Source organism: Aquarana catesbeiana, linkage group LG08 (genome assembly GCF_042186555.1).
Source record: "Aquarana catesbeiana isolate 2022-GZ linkage group LG08, ASM4218655v1, whole genome shotgun sequence".
In the NCBI taxonomy this organism is placed as follows: Eukaryota; Metazoa; Chordata; class Amphibia; order Anura; family Ranidae; genus Aquarana; species Aquarana catesbeiana.
In genome coordinates this window covers 253,592,017-253,616,012 of record NC_133331.1, presented here as the reverse complement: position 1 = coordinate 253,616,012, position 23,996 = coordinate 253,592,017, and the positions used below count along the sequence as shown (strand labels likewise).

Here is a 23,996-nt window from a genome sequence, read left to right as displayed (position 1 = left end):
ATCCTTAACAAATAAGGTTGGTCTTTATTGAGGAAATATGGTATGATACATTCCATTTTGCGGATTCAGCAGAGCAGTCTTACATAAAAAATATGTTTGCATCATAACATGTTACATGTAACCAAAAGAGATAAATACACAGTAAAAGGGGAATCAAATTGGTTCAGTCCACGGTTGACAAATCCGCTCAAACTTCTGGGACCCTCTATTGGTATAGGTCAGCTTATACGACACTGCATTGACAGAAGTTTTCCTTGCCCTTGCTGTAGGGGCCGAGGGGGAAGCCCATTTTAGCAGGATCTCCTTTTTTGCATAGAAGAGCAAGAATGAGACCAGCAACCTGGTATACCTAGGTTGCTGTTCATCATCCTAAATACCCAACAGAGCCAATTCAGCTGTCAACGGCATATCCAGCTGCAAGCTGGTATTAATATTTTCCATTATTGCAGCCCAATATTGTGTCAACTTAGGGCAGGCCCAGAACATATGGATGTAAGTGCTGTCAGTGGATTTACACCGTGGACAGTTTTGTGAATGCTGTGGATAGATCTTATGCAGTCTCTGAGGCGTATAGTAAACCCTATGCAGGAACTTGGTTTGTGTAAGTTTATCTCTAGAAGATATCACAAGCCTGGAGCTATTCTCAAAACACTATTCCCAGGTTTCTCTATCTAAACTTGGAATGTTTACTCTCCATTTTTCCCACAGCGCCTCTATTTTAGGTGAGTCTACCCTGAGGAGTGCAAAGTATAATGTAAAAAGAGGTTTACTTAAGGATTCCTGAGCCAGCAACTTTTCAATAGCATCAGCTTTAAGGCTAGGTACGATAAGGAATTGTGCTCTGGTCACATGGCGTAGCTGATGGTATTGGAATACCATCCATTTAGGAAGACCATATTTGCCAGCGAGGTCTCGGAAGGAGAGTAGTGACCCTGCGGGGATAATATCCCTCAGTATCTTTATCACAAACCGGGCCCAAAATTGTGGGTCTGGAATCGTCCTAAAGTGAGGGAGGGATGGGTTGCCATACAATGGACAATAGGGGGACCACTGATTGGGATAAAGAAACCGCCGTCTAGCCACTCCCCACACCCATAGAGTCACCCTAGTAGGATTCGGAAGGGAGGGGTACGCCAGTGCCCCACTATAGACAAGGTTACTGAGCTCCATAAGGAATCCTACAATGGCCACCTCCAGACAGACTGCAGCATTGGCTCTGGACTGTTCAAACCACCACCTAACTGTGACTAACATAGCCGTCCAGTAATATACCAACAGATTAGGTAAAGCAGGTCCACCACAGCTTACCGGGAGCTGAAGAGTCGATCTGGCAAGCCGAGTAGAAGATTCCCGCCACAAAAAAGAGCCAATGCAGCTGTCCAAGTCTTTGAAGAAGGACGAGGGGATCCACGTGGGGCAGTTCCTAAAGATATAGTTGAATTTAGGTAGGTAGATCCTCTTTAGAATATTAATGCGTCCCAGAAGATTAAGCTGTAAATCAGCCCACTGAGAGCAATGGTCCTTAAGTCGTGTGACTACCGGTTGAAGATTGAGACTTTGGAAATACTGCAGGTCCCGTGTCACCCTAATCCCCAAGTATGTGAAATCCTCCACCCAGAGCAGAGAGGTCTGTGTCACGGTCTTCCTGGCCTGTACATCTATTGGGAATAGAACTGACTTAGTCCAATTTATGCGGATGCCCGAGAAGCACCTAAACTCATTGAAGGCCTCAAGGGCTGCACTCAATGAGGAAGGGATTTCATCCTTAATGTCAGCTGCATGTTTCTTCACTTGTTGTCATAGCATAGTCTAGTCTTCCCAACATAAAAAGCACTACATCCCCCCGTAAGTAAATAAACCACACCCCTAGTCTCACAATCAACAAAATGCCTAGGTTCAATCACGGTAGATCCCAAGCTGAAAGTCCCATTGCCTGAGTAGTTGACATAATGGCAGAAGTCACACTGTCCACATTTGTACGTACCCCTAGGGCGGGTACCACATTGGTCCTGGCCAGCCTATCTATCAAAGTGGCTAGCTTTAAGGGCATCTTTAAATGACCGATTTCTTTTGAATGTAATATGGAGATTAGAATCCACAAAGTGTCTTACCACGGGGTCCTCAGTAAGTAGATACCAGTGTTTGGACAGAACCCCCATTATGTCATCACTCTGCTTATTAAATTTAAGGATGGGTCTAGCGTTAATTCATTCCGGTCCCTTCTCACCCTGAAAAAGTAATAAGTCACGTGGGCTTTCAAGAGCCTTTTTATACACTCTCTTAAGAGCCCTAGAGAATAAAATGGCGGTTGTTGCAATACTTTCTGTCATACCGTATTTGCGCAGCGGTTTTACAAGCACAGTTTTTTTGGAAAAAATACACTTTTTGGAATTAAAAAATAAGACAACAGTAAAGTTAGCCCAATTTTTTTTATATTGTGAAAGATGATGATACGCCGAGTAAATTGATATCCAACATGTCGCGCTTCAAAGTTGCGCCCGCTAGTGGAATGGCGATAAACTTTTACCCTTAAAAATCTCCATATGCAAAGTTTTAAAAATTCTACAGGTTGCATGTTTTGAGTTACAGAGGAGGTCTAGGGCTAGAATTATTGCTCCTACGCTAACGATCGTGTTGATACCTCACATAAAAAAACAAAAAATATCTGCGCTTAGGAGTAAAGAACTGCACCCTCCCTAATATGGAACACCACCTAAGTGAGGTCCTAAAACATTAAAAAAGCTGCTTCAGGGAAAATGGCGCTGTTCAATAGTTAATTGTACGTGCATCCACTACACTACTTGAATATTACCAACTCTCCATATAATGTGAATAGTGCTTCAAATAAATATGCATAAAAAAGTAAGAAAAAAAGCATATATAGGTGTAAAAAATATATATACATGAAAAATATAAATCTATATATATAACAATGATTATACAGCACATCACAAATGATAAAGTGTTGCATGCTTAATAATATGTGACTCAATTGCTGAAAAAATTATGTTGCATGTAAACTGGAATAAACATATTTAAAAAATCAATATCGCCAAAACACATTACATACTTCTAAACAAAATCAAAAAATAAATAAATAATAAAGTGACAGATGCCAGTATCAGAGTGATGTATATATTTTTTTTACACCTATATATACTTTTTTTCTTACTTTTTTATGCATATTTATTTGAAGCACTATTCACTTTATATGGAGAGTTGGTAATATTCAAGTAGTGTAGTGGATGCACATACAATTAACTATTGAACAGCGCCATTTTCCCTGAAGCAGATTTTTTAGTGTTGATACCTCCCATGTGTGGTTTGAACACAACGTTTTCATATGCGGGCGCTACTCACGTATGCATTCGCTTCTGCACGCAAGCTCGGCGGGATGGAACATTAAAAAAAATGTTTTGTTATTTTTTCTTATTTATTTTACCTTTTATTTTTATTTTTTTACACTGTTCTTTAAAAAAAAAAAATTGTGTCACTTTTATTCCTATTGGAAGAAATGTAAACATCCCTCCTAATAGAAAAAAAGCATGAGAGGACCTCTTAAATATGAGATCTGGGGTCAAAAAGACCTCAGATCTCATATTTACACTAAAATGCGATAATAAAAAAAAAAAATGTTGTTTGAAAAAATGTTGCTTTAAGAGCTACGGGCTCCATACCACAGAGGGGAAAGGACCCGATCGCCTCTGCTGCTGCTGGTGGCTCTGGTAAGGACACCGGAGCACGGCGAGAGGGGGAGCCCTCTCCCGCCACTGATAAAAGTGATCTTGCAGCGAATCTGCCACTGGACCATTTTTATCTTAAAGCGGACCGTCCACTGAAGAAGAGGATACCAGGGTTATGGCAGCTAGCTGCTGCCATAACAACGATACTCCTCTTCAAAGTACTGCCGTATAATGATGACGGGTGGTCCGTAAGTGGTTAAATATTGTCCAACAGGTATGGCCTTAGTCAGATGTCTGGGATGGGCACTTGTGGCTTAAGACCTGACTGAGAACATCAACTACAGTACTTTTAAAGATCCAGTGCCCCACACCTTTCTTTTACTTCCCAGGTTTTTACTGCAGTTTTTACAATAGTTTCCGAAAAGCACTGACCAGGAACAAGTATGCACAAAGGAAAATCAGAGAAAAGGTCAGAAACTCTGATCTGTGTACGTGTTCTAGGTCAATGACTCAAAGTTATTGAAGCCAAAAGGACCACGTGACCATGTAAGACTTTTATCTAAAAAGATAATGGAAAAACAAAAGTGCAGAAGGGCTCTCATAGTGTAGTAAGTAAAAACAATGTATTTAATAAAAGCACAATAAACACACAATGGAATTGCATTCATAAGAGCAGCAGTACATATCCACCCTAAAATACTAAGACCCCTTTCACACTGAGCCGCCCTGGGCGTCAGCAGTAAAGCGGCGCTATTTTTAGTGCCGCTTTACCGTTGTTTTATCGGCGTCATTCGGTCGCTAGCGGGGCGGTTTTAACCACCGCTAATGGCCGAAAAGGGGTTAAATCCGCCCGCAAAACGCCGCTGCAGCGGCGCTTTGCCGGCGGTATAGCAGCGCTGCCCCATTGTTTTCACCGCTCCTCCACCGCTGCAAAGAAGCTGCTGGCAGCGCCTGCATTTGAGGCTTTTTTCAGGTGCTATGCAGGCGCTATTTTTAGCGCTGTAACGCCTGAAAAACGCCTCAGTGTGACAGGGGTCTTACTGTGCCGGAGTTCAGCTTTAGGTGTCATCCATTCAGACTAGATATTTCATTTTTGGTGGCTACTGAGAGTTAAAGCACCTAAAATATTTTTCTTCCCCTCGGGAACTCAGGAACTGTTTGTGCAATCCTTATGCTGAGTTCTTGGATCTGCATACTTGTTGTGCCAATTAAGAGGGGTTCACACCATTTCTGAATCTTATCTACATTTATATTATGGAGCTGGAACACACATAGGTGGGCAGGAACACCCAAAACGCCAAGGTGGATAGGAACAGCATCAGGAATTGCAGCAGGAAATCTCTCTGTTGGAAGAGTCATGGCTCAGCTTCCACATATGATTAAAATAATTGTCCTTAACCGCTTCCCGACCGCCTCACGCAGATATACTGCGGCAGAAGGGCACGTACAGGCAGATTAACGTACCTGTACGTTTCCCTTTAAGAGGCAGGTTGCGGGCGTGCACCTGCTCCCTGTAATCGGGAGCGGTGATCAGTGTAGTGTCACACACAGCCCCCCCACCCACAATTAGAATCACTCCCTAGGACACATTTAACCCCTACAGCGCCACCTAGTGGTTAACCCATTCACTGCCAGTCACATTTACACAGTAATCAATGCATTTTTAATCGCACTGATCGCTGTATAAATGTAAATGGTCCCAAAATTGCGCCCAAATTGTCCGACGTGTCCGCCATAATGTTGCAATGATCGCCGCCATTACTAGTAAAAATAAAATTATCAATAAAAGTGCCATAAAACTATCCCCTATTTTGTAGACGCTATAACTTTTGGGCAAACCAATCAATAAACTCTTATTGTGATTTTTGTTACCAAAAATATGTAGAAAAATACATATCGGCCCAAACTGAGGAAAAAAAAAATTTTTTATATATTTTCTAGGGATATTTATTATAACAAAAAGTAAAAAATAATGCTTTTTTTTCAAAACTGACGCTTTTTTTTGTATATAGAGCAAAAATTAAAAACCGCAGAGGTGATCAAATACCACCAAAAGAAAGCTCTATTTGTGGGAAAAAAAGGATGTCAATTTTGTTTGGGAGCCACGTCGCACGACTGCGCTTTGGTCTTTATCCAGCCAAATGGTCCGGGGCTTAAGTGGTTAAAGTGTATTTAATAACCTCTCTTGTACAAAAAGAGATGGAAAATCCAAAATTTTGCAGTTGTCTTAAAAGCAGAAATCTTCCCATACGTAGACCAGTTTTTTAGTAATGACTATTTAAGAGGGTATTTCCTCTCACTTTGGGGAGATCTCCTCTTCTCCTGTGCCTATGGGACAGAAAGTCAAGGGAAATCTCTCCAATGGAACACAGACATTAAAACAAAATGATGAGGTTTTCAAAGTGTATGTCCAGCAAAGCATCTTTTTTTAGTTTTACAATAGAGTGAAAAAGAATTAGAACACCTGTTTGGAATGTAAAGCCATCTAGGACATTAGCCCTTCACATGGGCTTCATCTACATCCTCAGCATGTGGGGGTGGTAAAAAATGCCCAGATGAGCAATGTTTTACCACCCCCTAACCACTTCTTCTTAAGCTACAAAGGCAGCGGATGGCGTACACATGCCGTAACGCTTTGCATCACCGTGCAACAAAAATATTCCTTCCTTGTTGAACTCAATGGGGACTACCACCTGCCAAACGCAAACCCATTCAACTAAATAGGGCCATGCCACAAACCGCTCCTCAACCACTTGCAGTGCACACGGTTGTGGCTCAGTGGTGCAGGTTTTGTGAGGGCTAACGCTAGTGTAAACAGCCCTCACTGTCCCGGTGACAAGGGTTTTACTAAACAGAAATAAATGTGTTCTTAGATGATTTTGGGAAAGGTAGAACCCTTGTCTGCTTTTTTTTTGTAATAAGAATTTAAATTGAAGAGCCACACCACCGCTAAGGTCCAGAAACAACTTTATTCCATTAAAAGTCAGGGGTACAAGTAAAAAAAGTAGCCAACACGTTTCAAGGGTTCAAGTGCCCCTTCAACGGGGCTAGAAAGAACATAAGAAGGTTTATATATCAATCTATTACTATAGTATCCCCTCCACATGGTCATAATTTGCTTCGATTTCAATTTTTGTTACATTGCACCACAAGTCAAGGACACTGGGGTGTAGAAGCTGCCTGCCCAGGAACCACATCATCTACACCAACATCAGTACATTAACCACTTCCCGCCTGGCCTATGACAGAATGACGGCTGGGAAATGGCTCTGTTATCCTGACTGGGCGCCATATGACGTCCAGCAGGATAACATGGCAGCACGCTCCTGCGGGGCTGCGCAGCGTGGCAAGCGTGGGATCTCAGTCTGACATGCTGCATCTCCAATCGTGATAAGAAGCCTCTGACAGAGGCTTCTTACCACGTGATCAGCTGTGACCAATCACAACTGATCATCGCGAGAACCAGGAAGTGCCGGTAAACGTCATTACTCGGTTCGCGCTAACAGGGAGAGCCGATCGGCGGCTCTTCCTGTCAGAGGGGGGGGGGGGTCTGTGCTGATAATCAGCACATTGATTATCAGCACAGCCCCATCAGATGTGCCAATCAGCTGCCAATCAGTGCCCAGCAGTGCCTCAATAATAAAGTCTGCCAGTGCCCACCACAGTGCCAATCAGTGCCCATCACAGTGCCAATCAGAGCCCACCACAGTGCCAGTGTCCATCACAGTGCCACTGTCAGTGCCCATCAGTGCTACCTATCGGTGCCCATCAGTGCTGCATATCAGTGCCACCTATCAGTGCCCATCAATTCTACATAATAGTGCCTCCAAATCAGTGCCCATCAGTGCCACCTTATCAGTGCCAACTCATCAGTGCCGCCTCATCAGTGCCACCTCATCAGTGCCGCCTCTTCAGTGCCGCCTCATCAGTGCCGCCTCATCAGTGCCGCCTCATCAGTGCCCATCTTTCCTGACTCGTCAGTGCCCGTCAGTGAAGGAGAAAACAAAATTTTATAACAGAAACGAAGAAAAATATTTTTTTTTCAAAAATGTCAGTCTTTTTTTAGTTTGTTTAGCAAAAAATAAAAACCTCAGAGGTGACCAAATACCACCAAAAGAAAGCTCTATTTGTGGGAAGAAAATGATAAAAATTTAGTTTGGGTACAGTGTTGTATGACCGCGCAATTGTCATTCAAAGTGCAACAGCACTGAAAGCTCAAAATTGTCCTGGGCAGGAAGGGGCGAAAGTGCCTGTTATTGAAGTGTTTAAGTTAACAATACCAGTAAGACCCTATGGGGGAGATTTAGTAAAACTGGTGCACTCAGAATCTGGTACAGCTGTGCATGGTAGCCAATCAGCTTCTAACTTTTAGCTTGTTTTACCAAATCTAGACTGCCCCACATACATTTACTGCAGCAAGCCGGCCTCTCTGGGCGAAATCACGTACCTGTATATGATTTTGCTCCTCCAGATCTGGGGCCACGGCGGGACCCACCGATCTGACCATTCCCGAGGTAGACAGAATAGCGGTCTGCCTATGTAAACAAGGCAGATCGCCATTCTGTGACAGGAGAAGACAGAGAACTTGTGTTTCTGCTAAGCAGGAACACGGATCTCTGTCTTCTTACAGTACAAGCCCCCCCCCCACAGTTAGAAAGCACTCCCTAGGGACACATTTAACCCTTTGATTGCTCCTGATGTTATCCCCTTCCCTGCCAGTGTCTTTAGTACAGAGACAGTGCATATTATTTAGCACTGATCACTGTATTGTGTCACTGGTCCCCCCAAAAAATGTCACTTAGTGTCCGATTTGTCTGTTGCATTGTCGCAGTCCTGCTATTAGTCGCTGATCCCTGCCACTAATTAAAAAAAAAAATCATAAAAATATCCCATAGTTTGTAGATGCTATAACTTTTGCGAAAACCAATCAATTTATGCTGATTGGGATTTTTTTTAACAAAAATATGTAGCAGAATACATATTGGCCTAACTTGATGAAGAAATTCGATTTTTTACATTTTTTTATTGGATGTGTTTTATAGCAGAAAGTAAAAAATATATATATTTTTTACAAAATTGTAGGTCTTTTTTTGTGTACAACCGTGCAATTGTCAGTTAAAGTAACACAGTGCCGTATCACAAAAATGGCCTGGTCTTATGGGGGGGGGGGGGTAAAACCTTCCGGGGCTGAAGTGGTTAATTAAGCTTTAGCAATCAAGTCTGGAAGTTGATTGGTTTCTATGCAGAGCAGCACCAGATTCTGCAGGTTCCAGATTTAGTAAATAACCCTCTATGGGCCCAGCACTGTCTTTTTACTTTCATTAAAGGCTTTTTATTTGTGACTGTCTCCCTATGGGAGCAAATCTCTCAAATGGAGCCCCAGCCAGCACTAAAAGCCCAAAAATGGATCTATTCTAATCCCACTCTATCTGAAACTAAAAGAAATTATTTTGGCTAGACTTACACTATTCCCTATTCTATCCTAAACAAAAAAAATAAAATAAACTTTGGTTTACAAACATTTTTGTTATGAACCATGATTTGAAAATTAGGTCACTTCAGTATAGCAACCCAAACTGAGCTTAGATGGTCGGCAATGACTTTGCTCAGAGGTCCTGTATTCTTACACCTACAAAAGTAATGAATAGAATTACATACCTGTAGATGTCTCAATGCCTCCTCTCCAGTAACAGGGAGGACCTTTATATATCTGCAGAACTGGTTGAAGGTGCAGTAAAGTGCCAGCAATGAGATTTATGTTGTTTGTCTTCTAAATATATAAGTGGTAAAAAAATTTACACACCCACTGTGCAAACACAAGTGTGAACACAGTCACCCCTCTCCCTTGTCACTGACACTTGTATGTGCATTCTGCTGGCACACAACTGGCTAAGATCAACTCTGAAATATGACGATGCAAGAGGTGTAATAGGGTGGGCACTCAGATAGGTATTAGTAACATGATTTAGCATTGTTGAAAAATCGGTCAAACAGTAAAAATTTCTGCAAAATAATTCACTTAGTAAAAAGAATCCTTTTGCTTAGTAAGATATTGGAGGTATAATGTTAGGTAAAACTACCGAATAAAATAGAAAAAAAAAAATTGAAAAAATAAAGAAAGAAAATTTTTAAAAAATTACATTACTAGGGGGATCAGCAGTTTGGGGAAGGAGGTCCTGATGCCATTGTATAGTGCTTGAGCTAGATTCTATTGACAATACATTGTACAGTTATGGGGACCTCATTTACAAAAAGATATTGATATGCTAGAGCAGCCTTTTTCAACCTGGGTGCCTTGAGGTTTCTTCAGGGGTGCCTTGACAAAATGCCTAAAAATTGCCCCAAAATTGTATACAAGCCAGCAGTCGGTACAAGCCTGCCTTTTAGTTACACAAAGCCTCCAGGTTTTCATTATGCACCATTATGACCTTCTAGCAGCCTGCGTCTTAACAAGCAATGATGTCATCAGTTGATAAGGAGGATGTTGGTCGTCTGCACAGCATCCTTGTTTGACCCTCCCCTCTGTCAGCATTGTGGTCACATTAGCTGAGTGATGGGGAAAACTGAGGGAGAAGAGAAACATTGGAATACTAGTCAGTACCAGTGTACAAAGTGTATTGGATTTGAAAGAATAAATCCCCTAACGTAGGTGTCCTACATGTGTGGATGTTGATGTATTATGTATTATTAGAATAGTTTTTTACATTCTAGAATAGGGTGCCTTGAGACTGTCCATAATTTTAAAGGGTGCCTCAACTGAAAAAAGGTTGAGAAACATTGTGCTAGAGTGGGTCCAGAGTCCTGCAACAAAAATGGTGCAAGGTCTGAGGCCACAATCACATCTGGTTATTTGGGATCGAGGGCAGGATTGTGAGCTGCTTTTGGGCAACAAGCTTTGCGCAATGCGGTTTGCCACGATTACTGTACGATTTACGGTGCGACAATCGCAGTAAAACCACTGTGTTTAGATGCCATTAAAATGACTGGCACCCAAACTTGCATGGTGCATTTTGCCACTATTGCACTGAGATTTGGGACTGCAGGCAGTAATTCTGCCGCAGTCCCAGATCACCAGATGTGAACGTGGCTTTAGGGGCAAAGCATATGAGACTAGGAAAAAGTATATGTACAGCTTCAAGAAAAAAGGGGAGCATAATTACAAATAATTGAAAAAAAAGATGCAAACCCATTCAACCAACAAAAAAATCAATAAATTGATAATCCCCATATACACAGTCCTATACATGGGCATCCGCAGAACTTGTTTCGGGGGGGGGGGGGCGCTTCCGGGGGCGATGCACAGTCGCAATTAACCCTTTCTTTGACCACTAGCGGGGGTTAAAAGCCGCTAGCGGCCGACTAGTGCCGCTAAAATGATGGTAAAGCACAGCTAAAACTTTACCGATAATGCGGCCAGATGGCAGTGTAAAATAGCTCTTGAGATAATTCAGCTTCACTCCATGCCCTATAAATATAGCCTAGAGAATGTACATCTTTCTATATTGCAATACATCTGTTGTGGCCATATTTTGATACTGTATAGGTTGTTTTCATCAATATCAAAATGGGGTCCCGCCCACCCCTGACATGCAACCTCAATTTTGACCGCTCCTCTCTCTCTCTCCATACAGTTTCACACACAGCAGTGCTGCTCTGCCAACACCCACATTCCTCCTCCCTTCTCCGATACATCGGTCAACCTCTACCTTCTTACAATTCCAGGGGGGGGCAATTGCCCCCCCTTGCCCTATGCTGCGGATGCCCATGGTCCTATACCCATTTTTCATCCAGAGCAAGTAAAAAAATCTTTAAAAAGCATGGTCAAATTTGCTCTAACAGAAGCAAAATTTTTCCTTCCTGATTTCCTAAAGCTGTTAGATATTTACTGGATCAACAATTTCTGTTATTATTACTTATAAATGTCAATATCAAGTTATATTCTGTGCATCCCGCATTTTTTTAGCATTCAACTGAGCTGGGATCCTGAGGGAATCTATTCCACATTTTCACAGCTCTTACTGTGAAAAAGCCTTTTTGTTTGTGGAATGTAAACCTATTTTCCTGTTTTCCTGGGCATTCCCCAGGCTTTGTTTGTATCGGTTTGTAGCCCTCCAATGCCGCTTACTGCGATAGCCAGCTATAAATGAGGGTGGTGGCAAGTTTTTTGAGATCACGTTGGTGTGTGTATTGGTCCAGCAAGGCACCAGCACCTTTGCAGCCATTGTGCTATTTGCTGGGTGTTTGGTGTCAGTGTACCTTTAAGAAGGGATGGGCTGCCCTTCAGTCCACCCGCCCGCATTTATCCATCAGAATGCATGTGCATCTGTTTGTATCTATTTTCCTGTTTTCTCTGCAAAGGGAATAACTTTGCACCATGCTCACGATATGGACCACTTACAGTGCATCCCGATAGTATTCACAGCGCTTCACTTTTTCCACATTTTGTTATGTTGCAGCCTTATTCCAAACAGGATTAAATTCATTATTTCTCTCCAAATTCTACAAACAATCCCCTATAATAACAACATGAAAGAAGTTTGAAATCTTCACAAATTCATTAAAACTAAAAAATGAAAAAATCACATGTACATACGGTAAGTATTTACAGCCCTTGCCATGACACTCAAAATTGAGTTCAGGTGCATCCTTTTTCCACTGATCACCCTTGAGATGTTTCTACAACTTGATTGGAGTCCACCTGTGATAAATTCAGTTGATTGGACACGATTTGAAAAAGGACACACCTGTCTATATAAGGTCCCAAAGTTAACAGTGCATGTAAGAGCACAAACCAAGCCATAAAGTCCAAGGAATGTCTGTAGACCTCCATGACAGGATTGTATTGAGGCACAGATCTGGGGAAGAGTACAGAAATATTTATGCAATATTGAAGGTCCCATTGAGCACAGTGGCCTCCGTCATCTGTAAATGGAAGAAGTTGGCACCACCAGGACTCTTCCTAGAGCGGGGCACCCAGCCAAACTAAGTAATTGGGGGAGAAGGGCCTTGGTCAGGGATGTGATCAAGAACCCGATGGTCACTCTGACAGAGCTCCAGCATTTCTCTGTGGAGAGAGGAGAACCTTCCAGAAGAACAACTATCTCTGCAGCACTCCACCAATTAGGCCTGTATGGTAGAGTAGCAAGACGGAAGCCACTCCTCAGTAAAAGGCACATGACAGCCCACCTGGAGTTTGACAAAAGGCACCTGAAGGACTCTCAGACCATGAGAAACAAAATTCTCTGGTCTGATGAAACAAAGATTGAACTCTTTGGCCTGAATGGCAAGCGTCATGTCTGGAGAAACCAGGCACCACTCATCACCTGGCCAATACCATCTCTAAAGTGAAGCATGGTGTTGGCAGCATCATGTGTGCTGTGGGGATGTTTTTCAGTGGCAGGAACTGGGAGACTAGTCAGGGTCGAGGGAAAGATGAATGCAGCAATGTACAGAGACATTCTTGATGAAAACCTGCTTCAGAGTGCTCTGGACCTTAGACTGGAGCAAAGGTTCATCTTTCAACAGGACAAAGACCCTAAGCACACAACCAAGATAACAAAGGAGTGGCTACGGGACAACTCTGTGAATGTCCTGGAGTGGCCCAGCCAGAGCCCAGACTTGAACCCCATTGAACATCTCTGGAGAGATCTGAAAATGGTTGTGCACTGACATTCCCCATCCAACCTAATAGGGGTTGAGAGGTCCTTCAAAGAAGAATAAGAGAAACTGCCTAAAAATAGGTGTGCCAAGCTTGTAGCATCATACTCACAAAGGCTGTAATTAGTGCCAAAGGTGCTTCAACAAAGTATTGAGCAAAGGCTGTGAATACTTATGTACATGAGATTTTTTACGTTTTTTCTTTTTAATGAAATTGCAAAGATTTCAAACAAACTTCTTTCATGTTGTCATTATAGGGTATTTTTTGTGGAAATTTGTGGAAAATAATGAATTGAATCCATTTTGGAATAAGGCTGCAACATAACAAAATGTGGAAAAAGTGAAGCTCTGTGAATACTTTCTGGATGCACTGTACTGTATATATTTATACATGTTGATCATATCCCCCCTTGAATGCCTCTTCACAGTTTAGCTAATAATAATTCATAGATGAGATACTCCACGCCTCATATCAGTTTAGTTGTCCTTCTCTGCACTCTCTCCAGAAGGGATGAGCTGAATGTACTTGGGTTCAAAGCAGATTTGGAAGCTTATTAGAGCCTCTGGCTCTAATCAGGTGCTTCAAAAAACACCCCCCCTTGTGGGAAGGAAGTCCTTTTAAGACTACTGAACACTACCCCTCTCCTCATCTCCAGAACATGAGAGGATGCTTTAATTCACAGAGTTTGCAATGCTAACTGACACTTGGGCAGCAGAGGCGGTGGCAGGATCAACAGGTAATTTTTTTGCACATATGGAAGCAATATAACCAAATACTTCCAACTGTATATTTAACAAGCCATAAGGGGATAAATAAAAGAAGTTCATTGTAAGGGTTTGATTTTGACCCTAGGTTGACACCTATGCTTTTTTTTAATGCATTTTGCAGTTAGCATAAATGCACTATAGTCCATTTTAACATGGATTCCTATGGTACATGTACACATCTACAGTATGCGTTTTTCAGCAGCTGCATTTTTTAAAGGGGTCATGAACTTTTTTCTCGCAGCAGATTGCGTTTCGAGTGGAACAGACTTCAATGGACCCGCACCAAAAAAGTGTTGTGTTTTTGATGCATTTTTACATGCGTTATGTGTTTTTTTTCTCCATAACACACTGTGAATAGCCAGTTGTTAAGGAGCTGGCAGCCGCTGCGTCCTTAATAACTGATGAGTCATCAGATGTCAGCGGGGTTCTCCGCTGACAGCTGAATGTAAAAAAAAAGAATTGCCAGCAATAATAAAAAATCAGGAAAAAAAAGCAGTGTGGGGTCACCTACCAAGCCATTCGGGTCTGGTATGGATTTTGAGGGCAACCCAAGACAAAAATAAAACGGCGTGGGGTCCCCCCAAAATCCATACCAGACCCTTATCCGAGCACGCAGAACAGCAGGTCAGGAAAGCGAGGAGACCTGCCCCCCCAAAGCACCTTGTCTCCATGTTGATGGGGACAAGGGCCTCTTCCCCATAACCTTGGCCAGTGGTTGTGGGGGTCTGTGGGCGGGTGGCTTATCAGAATCTGGAAGCCCCCTTTAACAAAGGGGCCCCAGATCCCACCCCCCATGTGAATGAGTAGGGATACATAGTACCTCTGCACCTCCTGTTATCCCGGCCGCCGGGCAGAGACTGACACAGGCATTGATGCGCCTGTCAGCCCCTGCGCGGCTTTCTCCCCTCTCCCTCTTGTCTTCTCTGTGTGCAGAGTGGCGCTCACACACAGATATCCACCCATTCTGCTCTTTCCCCTGCCTCACATATTGGCAGAGACTGAGAGCCAATCATCAGGGAGCAGCAGCAGAGAACTGTGGGATAGGAAGTGCCAGCACAAAGCAGCCTGACTGACTTTTAAGGTGGCAGGACAGCAAATCCCAGGCTGCACTGCAGAGAGTCAAGAGAATTGTGGGAGAGACTATAAAAGTACAGGGCGGACTAGGCCCAATTATTTTTGCTTCCTTGATCCCTTCATGGGGATGCAATCTCGTCGCTGTGAGAGGGGGATTGCGGCCTACTAAGGGGCCTACAGCTCCAATCCAGAGGATCAGCATGCCACCTGCTTCCAGAAGGACGCTCTGCAGCAAAGCTGACAGCCTCAGAATCGGCCGATTCACTGAGTCAGCAGACTGAAAGCCATCACAATACCTCGGCAATTAGGAGAATCGTTTGATCGCCCTTCAGAGGACCGCTGAACCAGTACAGGATTGCTAAGGTGGCTCTTGCCCAGGAATCTCATTGCCTTTCATAAATTCCACATTTGAACACTGTGCACAGACATCCGTTACCCAGATCGCATAGAGGAGTGTTATATCACAAAACAGCTGTTACCCTGTTCATTTCTATTTCATATGGATGTGGTACCCCCTTGGCCCTTTCTTTATCTATATATCTTACCCTGTTCCTTATCACTCTGTTACATCAAGGGCCCCCTGTTCTTGGAGCTCCAACTTGCCGGAGATAGTGTAAGGCCTCACTTTTAGGAAACTGTTATTTACTGCTCTTAAAGGGGACACGTAACTGATACTTATAGTATATTGTTCTCAATAGACCTTAAGGTATTATAGGCCAGCCTGGGGTTAGTATTGGTAATATCTACAAGTACCCAATAGTTTTGAAGAAGGTATTTACTGATCATCTGTCACTGTGTATATTGATGCTGTCTATTTTCATATCTTATAAATTTGTTTGAGCACTATAAGAATCACTTCAACTAAATCCTGGTTGTTTGTCTGGGATCTGGCTGACCAATATCATTTTGAGTTTCTTGCTGCCTAAGTAAATTGAATAAAACATTAATAGCTGAACTATGTCAGTGTGTCATTACTGTGGTATTCTATTAATCTCATTGCCAGGTGTGCCAGTAGGGGCTGAGGCCATTCTTGAGGTTGAAGGGCAGAGTAACGGGAAGAACAAACGTAACCAGCGGCTCCTGCGGGGGTACCGCTACATGTGGGGGCTCGTCCGGGATATTTCCCCTACTCTGCAGTCAACTTCCTTAGTCACCATCACTATAAGCATCAAGATGGACCCTGCTACTGCTATCCAGTGGTGTGGCGAAGAAGGCGCCCCCTCAGAGTTGAGTGTGGTGAACAATCTCCCTGGAGAGGCCTGGACTGAAGAATAAATCAGCCAGGCAGTGAAGACATTGGCCCCAGACAAGAATGTCTGGGTGATTGATGTTAGGCCAGACCGTGGGACTTCTCGCATCTACACGTTGTTAGAGTGACAGAAGGAAGTCCCTGAAAGCTTTCGAGACATCAACGTGCAATTGGCCAATAAGACGGAGCTCTACATAATTCACCCAAAGGCCTCAGAATAGGGTCCTACTAATTCCAGTCAAGCTGAAATCGCTGAAGAAGAAGTTCCCTCCCTGACCCCTCTGGCCACTTAGGGCCAGAGAGGACTTTTCACTTAGTGAGAGACCAGTTCTACTGGCCCTGCATGTGGGCTGAAGCCGAGGGTTATTACCACTCTTGCATCAGGTGCATCCAAAGGAAGATTCTGCCTCACCCAGCTGCCCCAATGGGCCATATTCAGAGCCAAGGACCCATGGAGCTGGTGTACATTGAATTTCTATGTTTGGAGCCTGATCTGAGTGGACAAGGAAATATTCTGGTAGTGACTGACCACTTCACTTGGTATGCACAGGCATTTCCCACAATAGACCAACAAGCATCCATGGTGGCCAGGATCTTAGTGGAAACATTTTTTGTACACTATGGCTTGCCTCAACGTATCCACTCTGATCAAGGGAGAGACTTTGAGAGCAGCCAAGAGTCATAAGACTCTTAAACCTGTTAGGCATTGAGAAGTCCAGAACCACCGTATACCATCCTCAAGGGGATCCTCAGCCAGAGAGGTTCAACCGAGCCCTCCTGGATATGCTTGGGACTTTGAATTCAGAACAGAAACAGCACTGGAGCAAATATATAGCCGCTATCGTGCATGCTTATAACAGCACAGAACACAATGCCACAGGATAACCTCCCTATCGTCTGTTGTTTGGACGGGAGACCCGGCTGCCAGTAGACTTGGCTTTTGGCACATCCTTAGACCATACTTCAACAACCTCCCACAGAGGGTATGTAGACCGCCTATGGAAAAGTTTGAAGACCACCTATGACAAGGCCCAAGCTGCCTCAGATGCCTGAAGACAGAGGAACAAAAGAAACTTTGACCTCAGGGTACGAGTGCAGGACTTGCAACCAGGTGACAGAGTACTGCTGATAAACCTGGGTGTCCCTGTAAAGCACACGTTGGCTAACCGCTGGAAGTCGCAGCCCTATGTCATTTGTAAACAGCTGCCAGGGCTCCCAGTGTATCAAATCAGGCCAGATCCCACCTCACCCCCTGGCACATCTAGTACTGTGGAGCTGCTCCACCTCCTGCTGCTTACTGAGCACTGCTGTAACCCACCCCTTTCTCAAGCCACCCCCTTTGATTAAGAAGTGCAGCGTACTGGAGCCATGCTGGAGCCTGGAGATTGAGAAAGAGAGGAGCTGCTGTGGGGACTGGGGAGGAGGCAGAGAGGGAGGAGAAATAAGTAAGAGAAGCAGAAGAATGTATTTAGGTGAAGGTAATGAGGAGAATGTGCACAGGAAGAGACATTTACTACAATGCTCCTCTCTTTATTCTCTCTGTACTTTCTGATGTATTCTGTATTCCTCTTCTCCCTCCCTCCCTCCCCATTGCCCCCCTTCTCTCTCTCTCTCCTCCCTTCCCTTCCCCCCCCCCCCTAGTTCTGTCTCTCCCCCCTCTTCCATCTTCTCTCCCCCCCTCCCTCTATTCCCCTCTTGCCATAACCAGTATAAACACTAAATATTACAATAAAATACAATGCTGTGCTTCCTTCTTCACCTTAGTGTTTCAATTTAAATGTAATTGCATAATTTAAAGCGGTTGTATACTGCTGGGCTTTTTTTTTACCATGCAAAGTAAAGGTATAATCTTTTAGTATGGATCGCATACTAGCACATTAAGTTAAACTTACCTTAACACAAATCCTTCCACACCCAGAAGTCAGCGCAGAAGGTGCTCTCATTTTTACTCATCTCGCTTCCGGGTTCGCAGGCTCTGTGACTGGCCTGAAGGCCTGAAGTCACTCCCGTGCATGCGCGCGGGAGCCACCATTTATGGCACAGGGTTCTGGTCTTCTTCGAAGCGCATGCGCCAGTGATGTCACTGGCTCCATGTAATGTAAATATCTATTAAATTGTACATGTTTAGGAGATATTTACTGTACCTATAGGTAAGCCTTATTATAGTCTTACCTATATGTAAAAGGCAGTAAAGGAAGTTTACTTCCACTTTAAGTGATGGTGGAGCCCTCTCTCTGAATACCATATACTGTATATGTGGTGTCCTGTAAACCAAATATACAACTTGATATCTTTCCAACAAATAACAATATCAAAATATAAAATTGCAGCATATTAGTGACATTGACACCCTCTCAAAAGAATTTTGATAACAAGTTGCAATATATAAGTGATGGTAACACCCCCTCAAGAAATAAAATAACTCCACTTACAATAGAGGGTGTCACCATCACTAATATACTACAATTTTATATTTTGAAGTTTTGCCTTGTTAGGTGTTTTTTTAGTTAAGGTTATCTGAAAGATGGGTTTTTGAATGTTTTGACAGGGGCGCAGTTTCAGTGCTTGCCATAGGCGCCATCTTCACTAGATACGCCTCTGTGGATAAGAGGGTTGGGGGGAGGGAGGGGGAGGAGAGGAAAGGGGAACAAGCATAAAAGTGATAAAGAGACAAAGTAAAATAACTGAGATAACACAACACACAACAATAACCAGCACTATAATTGAGAGAATGGTGATTCCAAAAATATTCCATGAAACTGGGCAAGCCTGCCCTGAACGATAACAGGGTTAAGCTAAATCAGTTACTCGACTATAAGGGTGTATTGGGCCCTGAGGCCGGTGGCTTTGGGGACTGTGAGACACCGGAAGTGTAATATATCCACGTGGCCCAGATCCCATAGAACTTTTTGTTAGTCTTTACATGTTGTCATCTATTCCCCTGCAGCCATATAGCTGTTTACCAGGCGGATCCAATCAGCTCGCCCATGGATATGGGCTGTTCTCCAGTGCACAGAGATCAGACGCCTGGCTGGATTTAGGAGATGAGGTAGAACTGACTTGCAGTAATGGCTGAAAGGAATAGACAGCACATGGAGCAAAAACTCCAAGGGAGAGTCAGGCATCTCAATATCTAAGATCACTTTGATCTGGGCCCTGATATCCTGCCAAAATTGCTGGAGCCTTGGGCACTCCCACCAAATATGTAGGTAAATGCCCCTCAGGCCACAGCCCCTCCAACAGGCATCAGAGAATGCTGGAAGAATTCTAGCTAGGTTAGCAGGTACTCTATACCAACGGGTCAATAGCTTAAAGCAATTTTCCTGCATCCTTGTGTCCACAGAACTTGCATGGGTAAGGCTATACAGGTGGTCCAGCTGAGCCTCTGTAAACGTTAGCTGCAAGTCTCTCTCCCACTCCCGTACACAGGCTGGCTTACCCCTAGGCTCTGTTGATTGCAGCATCTCATATAGGACTGAGATAGTGTGAGAAATAGGGGCAGCTGACATACAGAGCTTCTCAAATAAAGTCAGGGCGGATGGGGTCTGATAGCCTGAGGCAAGCCAAGAACGAAATGGCGGAACTGCCTATATCGCCAATTGTCCAGCGGGAAGCGACCAAAATGGTCTCAGAGCCAATCCAAGGATACCAGACCCTGCTCCTGTATGAATCTACCACATCGCACCTCTCCGTCCCTTGCCCATGTATGGAAATAAGAGATGTTCCCCAGGAATGAACCAGGGGAAGCCTCCCAAAGGTGCAAGGGGGGAGACAGGAGGAGATAGTAGTCCCTGAACATTGAGAGCATCCCAAATTTTTAGAGCATAGGTGGTGACAGGTGTTCTCTGGAGAGCCAGGAGGAGTGGGACAGGTTGCGGCCCGCTAAGAATTTCTCCAGAGGGACCCATAATTTAGTGTGTACATTATGGTGCCAATCCAATATCCACTGCATGGCAATTGCTTCGTAATATCTATGGCGGGATGGAACCCCTAATCCCCCTAATCTCTTAGGGCGTTGCAGGGTGCGGAGAGCAACCCGGAGGCTCTACCCATGCCAGATACATTTTAGGAACAGGCTGTTGAGGGCCAAGAAGAAGGACCTGGGTAATGAGATATTTTAGGAAAGAGCGATACCAAGTGAAGAAAAGGACCCTTGTAACCAGGTATACATGTCAGGGGGTATGGTGAGGAGGAGAATCTCCGACTTGCTATAGTTAATCTTGAAATTTGCAAATGAATTGAATCTCTGTAGCTCAGGTATTATATTAGGAAGGGAAATTAGCGGGTCTGTCGCATAAAATAGGACATAGTCAGCATAAGCTGATAGTTTGTGTTCCGTCGTCCCCACACTAAGTCCCCTAATGTTAGGGTTCAAGCGAATCATACTCAACAATGGCTCTAGGGTGAGAGCAAATATGAGTGGGGATAGGGGGCAGCCCTGCCTAGTTCCATTCCGAATGGGAAAGGAGCCAGAGAGAGTTCCATTCACCTTGACACGAGCTTCCGGGTGGCTATATAAGGCTCCTATCCATGGCCAAGGCCTAGCCTGACCAGCACAGTTTGTAGATACGTCTAGTCCACCCTATCAAACGCCTTTTTCAGCATCAGTAGATAGAAAAAGACAGGGTGGACTGGCATCCTGCGAGTTTACTCAATGGATCAGCTGGAGTGCCCTGTTGGAGTTGTCCCTGGCCTCCCTCCCCACTATGAACCCTGTTTGGTCAGGATGTACTACAGTTGGCAAAATGGGTTTCAATCTGTTTGCTAAGATCCGTGCCAGTATCTTGATATCAGTATTCAGGAGCGAGATTGGTCTGTAACTACTGGGGGCAGTAGGGTCCTTCCCTTCCTTAAGCCCTGAGCCAACAGTGCTTCTTTGGGAATGATCATTCCAGAGGCCAAGGCATTAAGTATTCACACATGGGGCGAGAGGAGGGGGAGGAATTTACAATAATAGGCTTGGGTGAAGCCATTAGGGCCCGGGCATTTGCCCTTTGGTAAGCCCTTGATAACGGGCGCTATCTCCGTTAGAGTAATGGGTGCATCTAACTGCTCACTGATTTGTGTCGTAAGCTTGGGGAACTGAAAAAAGATCCGCTTTCCGTGTAGGCTTCAGCCCTGGGAGGGTGTCAGGGAGTTGGTAGAGTTGGGCAAAGTAGTCCCATCTTAGATGGAAAAACTATTGGCGGGCCCGGGGTGGCGGTGTTAAGCTTGCTGACATAGCCAGCCGTGCATTGACGTCTAAGAGCTCTGGCCAGCAGGCTCCCGCATTTGTTCCCAAACTCATAGAACTTGTGGGATATATGTCGTAGCCGTGCCTGAATTTGTGCCTCTAAAAGAGTAGAGAGTTCCTCCCTAAGGTAGTGGAGTTCTGTCGCCAGTGCCTGGGTCATGCAGCGCTTGTGCCTAAGATCCACGGCCCGAAGTCTAGTCAGTAAGGACTGCAGTTCCCCAGTATGTGCCTTTTTAAGCCTGGATCCCTGGGAAATTAACTCCCCCTGAACCACTGCCTTGTGCCCCTCCCACACCGCTGACACCCCTGTGTCTCCTGTTCGGTTTTTGGCAAAATATAGAGAAATAGTGTCAGAGACTTGTTTCAAAGCCACCGCGTCGTCTAACAGATTCTCATTTAGGCACCAGGTCCACTGTTTGGATTCTGAGGGTAGCGAGGCGAGGGAGATCGGGGCGTGGTCAGCGATGGTTAGAGATCTGATGGATGCGCCAACTACATCGGTTCATATTGGTCCACTAGCAAGAGATCTATGCGGGTATACACATTATGAGTTGCAAAGTGATAGCTAAAATCCTTGACAGTGGGGTGGAGAATTCTCCAGCAGTCAACCAGGTGATTAGCATGGAGGGACTTCCGAAATAGTTTAAGAAATGCAAAGGAATGTACCGAGTGGCCAGAGGAAGTATCTAGCTATGGGTCAGGGCTTACATAAAATCACCCCCCCAGATCAGTTGCCCCTCCCGGAATGAGGAAAAGGATTCCAGAACCTTGTCCACGAATGTAACCTACACGGTGTTTGGGGCGTGCACTGTGATAAGGGTAATTTTAAGTGCAAACAGGGTGCCCTTTAGGAAGACAAACCTGTCGCCTGGGTCGGCGTAATAATCAAAGGGAATAAAGGGGCAGTGTTTATGTATGGCGATCGCCACTCCATTTGATTTTGACCGACGTGAGTGACTAAGGTACCATTGATCATATAAATGTGTGGGAAGGCGAGGAACCGAGTCAGTACAAAAATGTTTTTCCTGCAAAAAGAGAATGTGTGCCCCCAGTCTCTTCGCCTCGAGCCACAACTTACTGGGTTTATGCAGAGAGCCCAAGCCACAGACATTGTATGACACAATTTTCAAAGAAGCCATGAGGAGCCAGTATGTGGATGTCCTTTAAGATTGTCAGAAACAGTGGAGAGAGACCTGCAGCAGCCTGAACCATGGGACAAGGAGTGCTGGGGGAACAATAAAGGACAAAAAAAGCCTAGAAAAAAACATTTAAACATAACACACACTAAACAGTACGCCTGACAGGCGCACAAAAAATACCAGTAACAAAGGCACAGTTCTCGCCACCTGGCCCCTTGGCCAAACAGGAAGTGGCGAGCAGTGCACCGCAGTTATCCCCATCCGGGAAACATAACTCAGAAGAGTTAACCTATTGGGGGTAGGTGGGGAGGCATCAGGTGTGAGCCCAGCAGATGGGCCCGCTTCAGAGAAGATGTACACCCAGGACCTGGATGTGCAAGTAGGTAATTTGCAGCAGCAGCAACTACAACATCCCTAAGGGAGAGTTCAGTGAAGACTAAGACAGTCACTCAGGGAACCACAGATGAAGAAGGGGGCGAGCCGTCCGAACGAGTTGAGCCATTGCAAGGTCTGTTCCGGCCCCTGCAGCGAAATTGAGGCAGATCCATTTTGTTCCGCATTGAGACCTGGCGACCATCTTTAGTGACCGAAAGGCTGAAGGGGAAACCCCAGCGGTAAGTTAAGTGAGCATCTTGTAGGGCCTCTAGAAGTGGCTTGAGTGCCCTGCATTGCATCAGGGTGCGTCTGGAGAGGTCTGGAAATAGGAACAGTCCGGCTCCATCAAAGTCCACTTGGCGGACACCCCGAACACGGTACATGATACGCTCCTTCAGCAAATATTTGTGGAATTTGTAAATAATGTCCCGTGGCTTATCCGGATCATCCAAGGGAGGTCTTAAGGCTCTATGAGCACGATCAATTTCATTATGGTCAGGCGCTTCCCTGTCTAGGATCTGCTTAAGGATACCTTGAAGGGTGGGGACTATGTCCCTGTGTGCAGTAGCCTCTGGCAAGCCTCTAATGCGGATATTAACCCTGCGGCTGCGATTTTCAACATCATCCAATTGATCAACCAGGGAATCAATAAGTTTATTCTGTGTTTTGCAGTGCATCTGCAGGGCTTGTAGGGTGGGTGTAATGTCCTCCACAGAGGTCTCCAGGGCCTGTACTCTATCCCCTAGATGATCTGTGTCAGCCTGCAGGGCTTCAATGTCCTGCCGCAGGGCTTTCTCCATCCTGGCAGCAAAAATGTC

The 23,996-nt window shown here is 44.6% G+C and overlaps 1 protein-coding gene across 1 annotated transcript in view; it reads right to left on the bottom strand.

Moving 5' to 3' along the window:
* LOC141106333 (snaclec botrocetin subunit alpha-like) overlaps nucleotides 1-9,473 on the bottom strand; it is a 32,898-nt gene extending 23,425 nt beyond the window's left edge. The window contains exon 1 of the mRNA XM_073597017.1: nucleotides 9,342-9,473. The gene's annotated coding sequence lies outside the window, so the exon portion shown is untranslated. The remainder of the gene's footprint in view (nucleotides 1-9,341) is intronic.
* Nucleotides 9,474-23,996: the final 14,523 nt, after the last annotated feature.